Source organism: Phascolarctos cinereus, unplaced genomic scaffold (genome assembly GCF_003287225.1).
Source record: "Phascolarctos cinereus isolate Bilbo 61053 unplaced genomic scaffold, phaCin_HiC Scaffold_726;HRSCAF=1367, whole genome shotgun sequence".
NCBI lineage: Eukaryota > Metazoa > Chordata > Mammalia > Diprotodontia > Phascolarctidae > Phascolarctos > Phascolarctos cinereus.
Genome location: NW_027556098.1, coordinates 7,770,577 through 7,781,622, shown reverse-complemented (window position 1 = coordinate 7,781,622; position 11,046 = coordinate 7,770,577). Strand labels below are relative to the sequence as shown.

Sequence of the window (11,046 nt, the reverse complement as noted above, 5' to 3'; positions counted from 1 at the left end):
TAAGGAAGCAGAGTGGAAAGCAGACTGAAACAGAGCTCTGCAGCCTCCAATGTTTCCCACATTGGTATGCAGCTTCTGAGCAAAATTCGACAGTCGACCCCCACCTGAAAAAATATACAGGGCCCACCTCTTTGCTCCCCGGCAACCAATAGCAGCCCACCAAGCCCCAATAGGAACAGTCAGGAGAAAGTTCTACTAAGCATTCTTGTGGTTTCATGACTTCCTGGGCGGAGGCTGAAACCTCACAGCTCTTCTTCTGGGGAAATGCTAACGACCAATCAAAATACAGGCATTTTTGAACATGTTCTGTCCATATTTGGCATCAATGTTGCTTCATTCCATCAGTCCTTTAACATACTTGCTTCTAGAGAGCATGAATTTCGGCATCATTCTCTCACTTTCTGTTTTAAAGGAACTCTTATCTTTTATGTTCAGGGAGGCTTTTGTGGTCCTGAGACTGAGGCAAAGAAATAATGAGATATAGGAATTCTATTTTGTAGTTAAAAATTTTTTTAAAGGTCTAATTAATTGTAGAAATCTTGAATTTGGCCTTCAGTGTGGCTCATGGCTCTAAGGACAAATCAAATTAAAATGAATAGAAGCAACTGACCTTTGCCTTCAGTTTAAATAACGTGGAGATGCTAATGAGATGACTTTTTGAAGTTGGTGTAAAATACCCTACAAATTACTGCATTTTACCTTTTTATCTGTTTCTTCAAGGACTGAGAAAACATCTTTTAATTGCAGTCTAACCAACAATTGAATTCTTGTGTTCCTGCTACAAAGCAATGACTTAATGAATTCTTTTTTTTTACAATTTTTTTAAATTTAAAACTTAAATACAAAATGAGAAAAGAAAAAAAAACATAGCCAATGTATACAGCAGACCATAAGAAAGGATTCAGTATAAAACAATAAATTTCCATTTCAAGAAAACCTATGTAATAAATACTACATATTGTTTTCAAGGCTGCCCAGCTTTTCTGTGCTTCCTACTTGGTTTTGTTTTGTTCTTTGTTGTGCACGTTTTACTTTATTTTTTTCCTCTCTCTTCCCCTCAACCCCATCCGCCAGAGGGCTAAAATTAAGCATAGATATATATACATATACAAAGATGTCTATAAATGTACACATATATACACATATACATTCAGAACATATATGTAAGGCCATACTATGCTTATTTCCATCTGTCATCTGTTTCTCTGGAGGTAGGTAGCATCTTCCATCATAGGTCCAAGTCTTTTTCATGTTTTTCTAAATCAGCCAGTTCATAATTTCCTATACCCCAGCAATATTCTAACCCAATCATATCCTATCTGAGATATTGTCTATGAAAGTTCCCCCCCCCCCAATTTTCTGCGTTCCTACTATTCTTGGCTATTTGGGTTTTATTTATACAAGAAAATTTTAATTTAAAATAATTGAAATTATCCCTTTTACACTTCAACAATGTTCTCCCTTATAATATAGTTTAAGGTCTGATACTGCTGAATGTATTTCCTTTACATCTTTTTTTCCCCAGTTTCTTTGAAGTGCCTGAGCTTTTGCTCTTCGAAACAAACTTTTAAAATTATTTTTTTCAAACTCAGTAAAATAACTTTTTAGTAATTTAATTGTTTGTCCTCCATTCTCGAAAGTGGACCATGACATCAGGAAAGTGATGCCATGATTTGCAAGTGAATTGAATTTAAGTGAGGAAGGACTATGCAAAGAGCCTCACCTTCTCCTCTTTGGGATGACATTGAACAAATAGATTAACTAGGTAAAATTGACATTTTAAAAATTACATTGACCTTACCTACCCATGAAAATAAATACTACTTCAATTATTTAGATCTGAGTTTATTTGAATAAAAATGTTGTATGTTTATGTTCATATAGTTCCTGTGTTTGTTTTGGCAGGCATACACTCAGGTATTTTATACTGTCTAGGCTTAATGAATTCTTGCTGATAGATTGATTCTCAGTTTCATCTTGAGAACTGGGGTTTGCACAAAAGTCCTTCTTCTGGACTCACTATATTTAGTAGTAGAAGGTGGATGAAATTTGATCCCCACTTCCCTCCTTCTGTCCCCTCCCTGAGAACAGTTGATGTAATTACAAAATGAGGGGGTGTTAAGCTTTAGGAGGTAGATTGATTGAATTAGAGAGGCTGGTAGAAGATGGACACACACAGTGACCAGTAAAAGGCACAGTGCAGTTAGTTTGAGGCAGTTTGGCAGGAGCCAGCAATTGGAGAACCTACCTATTTACCCTTTTTGGGGAGAGAAGGGTTTTTCTCTTCTACTCTCCATCCTCCATCCTCCATGGCAGCTAGCAGCGTAGCTACTGCACTGCTCTAGCAGTCAGTGAGTAAGTCTGAGAGAGTTCAAGGCATATTTGAGGGAGACACACTCAAGACAGAAGAGATACAGAGAAGCAGTCTCTTGAAGCAGTTTCACAGAATGTAACCTCTGTCAGCAAAGGCTATGGATTGTGAACTGGTTATAGACTCAAGAGAGAGAGCTAACCTGGGCTGTTAAGAGTTGGGATGTAGAGAAGATTATATAACAAGAGAAAGAATTTTGAGGCTCTGAGGTATTGGAATTGTGAATTGCCTTGGCCATATATTATTCCTTATGTGTATGCATTTGTACCCACTCTTCCTCTGGACTCTGGGTGTACCTGTGAGAGAGAGCACATTCCAGGTTTATGGAGGGAATATTTTTTTAGCCATTGTTCTTACTATGCTGCCTTAGTAAAAAGCCTTTGCTAAAAACTAATTGTATCTACTGGCTGATTGTTAATGGGAAGTACACAAGTAGGGGCTTATGAGTTTTAGGAGGAGAAGTCTAGACCTTCAAAGTACATCTTGAATGCTAGGTTCCCTCTGGGGGCACAACTTGTAAACCTGTGAAAGCTAAGTTGGAAAGGTGGTTATCAACGCCATGAAATCAGAAATCCTGCCATTTCTCAACTTTGCAGTATCCTATACACAACAGGTACTTAAGGAACATTTCCAGAATGCTGTATGAATGGCTATTTAGCTGGAGAGCAAAAGAAGACCTAAACTGATCAAATATAGGGGGATTCTTTTCATGACTTATCGCATGAGTGTAGGTTATGGACAGCACATCACCACCAGAAGAATCAAGAACTTGAGGCTCCAAGCACCATTGTGTAATGTAGTGTCCAATGTTATAGTGGAAAGGCATGTCAGGGCCAGGAGACCTGAGTTTGAATCTGGCCACCTATGACTTTGAGCAAGTCACATAATTTTTCTAAGTCTTAAGTAAAGAAAAGAAAATGTGAAATCTTCTTTTCTTGCCCTTTTTATAGACCACAGTGTAGCTGCTCCTCCTGAATCAGTCACTAATTATCTTTAATATGACTCCCCAGGCAATAAATAAAGAGTAGAACATCATCTCAAGAGGTAAATGTTCTTCATTGTTATTGTTCAGTTGTTTTCAGTAGTGTCTGACTTTTCATGACTCCATTTGGGGTTTTCTTGGCAAAGATACTGGTGTGGTTTGTTATTTCCTTCTCCAGCTCATTTTACAGATGAGGAAATTGAGGCAAACAAGGTTAAGTGACTTGCCCAGGGTCACACAGTTAGTAAGTGTCTGAAACCAAATTTGAACTCAGGAAGATGAGTCTTCCTGATTCCAAACCCAGCACTCTATGCACTGCACCACCTTGCTGCTGCCATATCATAGAAAAATCATAAAGCTGGAAAGGACTTTGGAGATCACCTAGTCTTAATATCTTAATATGTCTGAAGCAGAGCTAGTTCCAGATGAAAGGTGGAAGTTCAGTTCTGGGTTCCCTTTTCCTCTGGTGTGTCACCAGCAGTAATGCTGAATCAAGTAATTCTTGTACTTAATATTTGGTTACATCAGCTCTTGAGGTACCTAACTCTAAGACTTTCTTTGTAGTAGTTTGGTACCTGAGCTGGAGATCCTAGAAACCTTAAGACAAGACACTTTGCCAGAATATGAGGATGGAAGGATTGAAGGTCTTCTTGAGGTTTTCTGGCCTGGAAAGACCTAAAATTATTTTTTTCAAACTCAATATGTATGGTAGCAAGACGTGGGACAGAATCTGAAAAATTGAAAATTAACAGAGTGCAAGGGAGAGATGCATGGTGGGTGTGAGTAGGCTACAAGATATAATCTATGTGGACCTTGGAGGAGGAGCAGTGAAAGATATCAATGAAAGAAATGTCTAACAGGAAGAAAAGATGGGCTGGTCCTGTCATGACAGGTGGACAGCTAGTGTTCCACCTGTGCTCTTGTGATGTCAGGAGAAAGTAAAGAAAGCCCCTCAGCAAAAGTTGGATGAACTATATGTGTAGAACTGTCAGGAAGACAGATCAGAATTTCATAGGATGGGCAGGAACAGGTGGATTACAATCTCTAATCACTTAGATCGTAGATCGATTGGAATATTTGAATAGTGAGTAAACAGCTTTTGTTGATCGAGAAGTTTAATGGGTCATTTGGCAGAAGAGTGGGCTAGAAATAGATGTACTTCCTTCTCTAGTCTCTCTAAGTTTCACATTATACAGAGTACAAACAGGGATACAAAGACAAACATGTAGCCCATTAGGCAGTTTCCAGAAGGGGGCAGTTTCCAGGTAAGGTTGCAAGATGTATAGCATCAGGTAAATATAAATAGTCAATAAAATTTGGACAAAGCTAAAACATAACCTATTGGGGAACCCAGAACACAATTTTTTTGTTTTTGTTTTGGCAGACCGAAGACTCAGTTAGGATCTAAGCATTTCTCACAGTCATCTTAGGCTTCCCTGGAAGGTCTCTGAGCTCATCATGACCTGATTTGCAGTAAGCTTTGGGTTAGGCAATTCTTAGCCCAGGCAGAGGGCAGAAGAGAGAAAGGAAAGAAGATGGGAAAGTACCATCTCTAATGCTTCTCCTGAGTTTTTTTTTTCCTCCCATAGCAGCACCATGAGGTGAGGTTTGAGGGGGGAATATCAAGGAATCTCTCGCTTAAAACTATTGCCTCCAGTGACCTCTCACTGATGCTTGATTATTTTACCAATAGAAAGTCATTCCTTTAGATTATACCAAACTCTTAATAAAAATACAAAATGCAAATTCCTCTTTAAGGGAAGATAAGAGGGAAGATCATTTATTAAGTGCCACTATATGCTGGGCACTGTGCTAAGTACTTTACAAACAAGATCTCATTTGAATCCTTACCCACCAGATTATTGATGAAAAACTTGAAAAGCCCAGGTACCTGCCTCCAGGGGTGGGAATAGGGTGGGATTTAACTAGTGTTCTCCAAATTACTGAGACTTTGCTCTTGTCCTTGAACTTGAACAGGTTCTGAGAAGTGGAAGATGCTGAGCTGAGCAACTGCTGGAGAAGCAAACAGCCTAATGGAGAGTCTTTCAAATGTGGCCTGGCTGCAATGACCAGAATCATTCGGAGTGTGATCTCTGTATTTATCAGTCAGGACCCAAATTTCTGGCCAAGCATGAGATGGGAGGACAAGATGAGGCCTTCTCACCTCTCCCTACCCCCAGCTCCTCTTTCTCTAGGAAGAAGCCAATTCCTTGTTTGCTAGTCAAACCTTCTTGTTTTTCCTATTGTCTCTTTCTGGCTGCGTCAGTTGGATTGGGAAATTCTAATTTCCCCTTTTAATTTGATGTTTGTGCTAGTTAACCAGTTATTATTTATCAAAGAATAACTTGTTGGCTAACAAACCCAAGCTGCTGCAGTTATTGCACTGGAAGATTGAGAAATGGAGCAATTTCCCTCGCAAAGTTGGAATGCTATTGAAGTGTCTATATATGTACATATGCATGTACGTGACCTGATAAAAACTAAACTCTGGGAGCCTCCAGTCTCTTGTAGTTTTCCATACAGTTGCTTGAATAAGTAAGAGTGGGGGGTGAGGGTGGAGGAGGGGGTGGAATAAGCATTTATTAAGCACCCACTGTGTAGGGTGTTTAGATGAAGCAGTGGATAAGGCACTAGGCCTGGAGTCAGGAAGACCTGAGTTCAAGATTGGCCACAGACACTTGCTAGATGTGTGACCCTGGTCAAGCCACTCAACCTCTGCCAGCCTCAGTTTACTCATCTATAAAACTGGGGATAGTAGGAGTCCCTAACTCACAGTAAATGCTCTTTCAGGTATTTATGCTAAGCGCTTTACAAATATTATCTCATTTGATCCTCACAATAATTCTGTGAAGTAGGTGCTGTTATTATCTCTGTTTTACAGGTGAGGAAACTGAGGCAAACAAAGGTTAAGTGACTTGACCAGGGTCTCACAGCTAGGGACTGTCTGAGGCTGGATTTGAACTCTAAAGACTCTAGCCTCTAGCTACTTGAAGGAATTGCCTAGTCTCTAGAGGGGAGAGTGAGTAAAGTCCCACATGCCTCATTGGTCTGAGTTGTAGAGATCTGACTGGACATGGGTCAGCCCTAGCCCTGGAAGGTGTCAACACTTGGGGGACTAGAGCCCCTTTCCTGGTGTGAACTCAATCTATTATAAGCCATTAACACTTCCAATGAATTAGTTTAATCACCTTTTCTAAGTTTTGTTTACCTAGGAAGAGATTTTTATATGGGAAAGGGGCAAGCCTCAGGTCAAGAGTATAAGGCACTATAGAGGAGAGGGTAGGCCTTTATTATACCGTGCTGTCAGGATGCTTATGAGGACACAGGTGACTGTCCAGGAACTATCTAGAGGAGTATTAAAAGAAGATACTCTAAAGTGGAAGATTGCCATTGACTTTCCCTACTTAACAATTTTCTTGAGACTGGCTCCAAACTTCTCAATTCCCTAGATCCTTCTTCAATTCTGAGAGGTAAGCGCCCTAACTGGATACTATTGACCTGCCTTTGGCATCATATTGAAGAGAAAAGGGTGCAATAACAGTGTCTCATGAGACTTCTTGGTAGTGTTTTTATTGCAGAGAATCCCTAAAGGGGAATTCTTACTTTGTTGCTCCTAATGGAAAAACTAATCATATTAAATGAAGAATTTTTTTGTTAACCATCATTGCAATCGTTACACAAGAGAACACTGAGTATAGAATGCAGAATACTGAAATTCTACTGCCTTTCATCAAATGGAAGAACAGTCTTTTAGATAAATAGATATGGGAAGATATTGAAGCAAAGAGATTAAAAGTCAAGGAATCAAAAAAGGAAGTTAACGGCATTTACTTTCATAGCATTAAAAAAATTCATTCAAGGCAAAGTGATTTTGATTTAGTAGGAAGGAAGAGAGAGAAGAAGCCTGATGAAGTGGAACGATTACTGGATTTGAAGTCAGGAATCCTGGATTCAAATCTTGGCTCTTCTACTTACTGCTTGTGTGATCTTGGCAAGTTCCAAATTCTCTGGGCCTCAGTTTATTTATAAAATGAGGAGGTTAGACTGATCTTTAAGACCCCTTCCAGTTCTAACTACCACAAAACTATATTAAGGTGCATTTGTTCTCTTCTCTGTTTTATTACTGATTCTTTCTATGGCCCAGGATAAATTTTGTTGAGTTTCCATAGAAGTAGAAAGGTATCATGGAAAGAGGGCTGGGCTAGGAGTCAAGGATCTAAGGTCATGGCCTGGCCATGTGAACCTGGGCAACTCACAATCTCTTTGAAACTGATGTTCTGAAAGTCTCTTCTCTCTCTAAATATGTCAATTTACAAGCATTTATTAAATGCTTGCTGTATATGAGGAATTGTGCTAAGTGTTGGAAATATAAAGACAAAAGTGAAGCAGTCCCTGCCCTTACATTCTAATGCTGGAATCCTGAGAAATTGACAGAAAGATGGAGAGGCTAAACTAGGCTGAAGGATCAAAGCTATAGTTCTGCAGGGACCTCAGATCATTTTGTTAATTGTTGAGGAGATGGAGACCATTTCATCTCCACTTGCAGAAGGAGAAAGGATGCAAGGAGAATGTGGTACACTTCCATTACTGCAAACATGATTTTAAAATTCAATTTAGCAAACATTTATTAATTGTCTATGTGTGCAGACCACTGGACTAATAATACTGTGTGCAGAACACTGGGCTAAGTACTAGGGGAGATATAAGATGTAGGTAACAGCTTTTGCTCTTATGGAGATTACAATTTAGTAAGAGAATACACAAATAGTTATAGCATGCAATCATGCATGATAAGTTCATCAGAGAATTACAAGACAAGGAAATATGTAAGGTCTGAAGGGAGAGTGTCATTCTTGACAAAGAATATCAGTGGAGGTCTCATTTGAGTTGAGCTTTAGAGAGTGGGGAGGAAGAGACAAAAGCAGATATTGAGAGAGGTAGGGGTATCAGGATAGTATGATGACTGTAAGGTGTGAAGCCTTCAGTAGGAAGTACTAGGTAGTAGTAGTAAATGTAGGAAAAAGATAAGAAGGATGAGGATTTTAAATTTTTTTAAATTTAAATTTAAATAAAAATTTTAATTTTTTAATTTTTAATTTTGTAATATTAGTGATCTTTGAGAGAGCAATTTCAGAGGGTAATGAGCACAGAAACTGGTTTGCGAGTGGTTGAGGAGAAAGTGGTTGGTGAGGAAGTAATGCGGCAGACTTAGCATATTCTTTCAAGAAATTTGAAAGTAGAGGGGAGGAGGGAAAGATGGGATGGCAGCTGGATAGAGTATAAGAGTCAAGGGAAGGGAAGGTTTTGTTTTGTTTTTTTGAATGGGGGCTGTCACTATATTTGTAGGCTGATCATATAGGAAGAGATTCAAGATGCATGCGATAGAGGGGATTTTGCTAGAGTAAAGTCTTTGAAGAAATGGCTGAGAATGGGATTAAGCGTAGAGGTAGGAAGATTAGCCTTAGTGAGGAGTAAAGTTATTCTTTCTTCTATAGATGAAATGACATTCTCAATCTCCTTAGAGAAGTAGAAGTTTATAGCATCCACTATACATTTTTTTTTCATTGAGGGGGGTAGGGTGCATTTGTGAAGAGAAGGTTTGGAATAGTTACTATGGAGAATAATACAGGGAACTGGTAGAATAGAGTACTTAACAAGGAAGTGACTTTTTGTAGGCAAAAAGAAGAAACCAACTCATGAAAGAGAGACTAAAAATTACAGTATTTTCCCAGAAACCAAGAGGATACTTTGCTTTTGGAAGCAAACTTTGCCCCATTTACTCTCCATTAGGTTAAATGAGCATTAAATACTTCTACTGTAGTATGATCTAAGACTCAGTCTGATCTAGTTAGCTTAATTATTTACCAAATGGTGCTAATGAGGTCCTGAGCTTAACCCTTAAAGAGTCCAGTTAGTTTTGTTCACAGACAAGCACTCTTTAGCAGTTACTGCTTGAAACCAACCTCTTAGCCTCTGTCTTACAAATGTACCTTCTGGGTCACAAAGCAGGCAGGGGTGATAACTCACTGCAAACTCATGACAACTAAAAGAAAAAAAAGGGCACTGTCTGGCCTCAGAGGACTAGGGTTCAAATCCTACCTCTGATGGCTTGTTACCTGTCTCACCCTTGGGAAAGGGGGATGGGAAACATGAATTTATAGAACACTCTGCTAGCCACTTTTAACAAATATTATCTCGTTTGATTCTCACAACAACACTTCAAGGAAGGTGCTGTTATCCTCATTTTAGATTTGAGGTAATAGAAGCCTATAGAAGTTAAGTGACTTGCCCAGGGTCCCATAGTTTCTGAGGCTGAATTTGATTCTTGGACCAATGCTGTATCCATTGCTCCATCAACTGCCCCTGGAAGGTCACAACCTTCCTGAGCCTTAGATTTCTCTGTAAGATGAAGGAGTTGGATGAGATGACCTAGATCCTGAAGTCTACAAGAACTACAAATCTTTTTATTTGAATCTATTGTCTTCCATTTGTCCTTGTATAATTGTGTCTTTTTTTTAAACCCATAGTATTCCATCACCTTAACTTGTAAGAAATGATGAGTAGGTAGATTTTAGAAAAATATGGAGAGACTTTAATGAAATAATGAGAAGTGAAGTGAGCAGAATCAAAAGAATATTGTATATAATAACAGCAATATTGTTCAAAGAATTACTGCTAATGACTAAGCTATTCTGAGTATTATAAATATTCAAATCAACTACAAAGGACCAATGAAGGACAATGCTATCCATCTCTAGACAAAGGACTGATAAATAGAAGTAGGCATAGTTTGGTTTACATCCATACATATATGTGTGTATGTTATATGTACACATATACTTATCTATATCTATGTAGATATCTATCTATCTATCTATCTCTCTCTCTATCTATCTATATCTGTGTCAAATGGTGGCTTTCTCTAGTGAGAGTGGGGGGGGAGGGAGATAGTTTGGAACTTAAAATGTAACAAAAAAAATTAAAAAGAAAAAACCGCAGTAGTCACTTATATTCACCTCTATTCAATTTCATCATATTAGATTCAGCGCATCTTTCAGGTCTTTTTGGCTCTCATTTCTATTGGCATCCTTAGCTAACTATCCTAGCTTTAGATCAGCTATACATGTGATAGGTATGCTATCACTCCCCTCATCTAAGTCATGTAGAGCAGAAGAGGGCCATTGAAAGAAATCACGGACCTGCCACTAGTGGATCAGGTCCTCCCACCACCAAGTTCATATTGCTTTACTAATTATCTCTTTTTGTCTCCTTTAAATCTCAACAAGGGGCAGCGAGGTGGCGCAGTGGTTAGGGCACTGGGCTTGGAGTCAGGAAGAATCTTCCTGAGTTCAAATCTAGACTCAGACATTTACTAGCTGTGTAACTCTGGGCAAGTGTTTGCTTCGGTCTCCTCATCTGTAAAATGAGCTTGAGAAACAAATAGTGAACCACTCCAATATTTTTGCCAAGAAAACCCCCAAATGGGGGTCATGAAGAGTCGAACGTGACTGATATGACTAAACAACAACAAAGTCTCAACAAAAATCCCACCTTCTACAGGAAGCCTTCCTTGGTTCTTCTTAATTTCAGTAGCTTCCTTCTGTTAATTATCTCATATAGCCATATTTTTCCTGTATTCATTTGCATGTTGTTTGTCTCATTAGATTGTGAGCTCCTTGAGGGCATATCTCTT

At 38.9% G+C, this 11,046-nt stretch overlaps 1 long non-coding RNA gene across 3 annotated transcripts in view; it reads left to right on the top strand.

The window, feature by feature from the left end:
* The window catches only part of LOC110222491 (uncharacterized), a 114,270-nt gene extending 108,424 nt beyond the window's left edge, over window positions 1-5,846 (top strand). For all 3 annotated transcript variants that reach the window (XR_013482729.1, XR_013482728.1, XR_013482727.1), the window contains exon 5: window positions 5,331-5,846. This is a non-coding gene — a long non-coding RNA (uncharacterized LOC110222491). The remainder of the gene's footprint in view (window positions 1-5,330) is intronic.
* The last annotated feature ends 5,200 nt before the right edge of the window (window positions 5,847-11,046 follow it).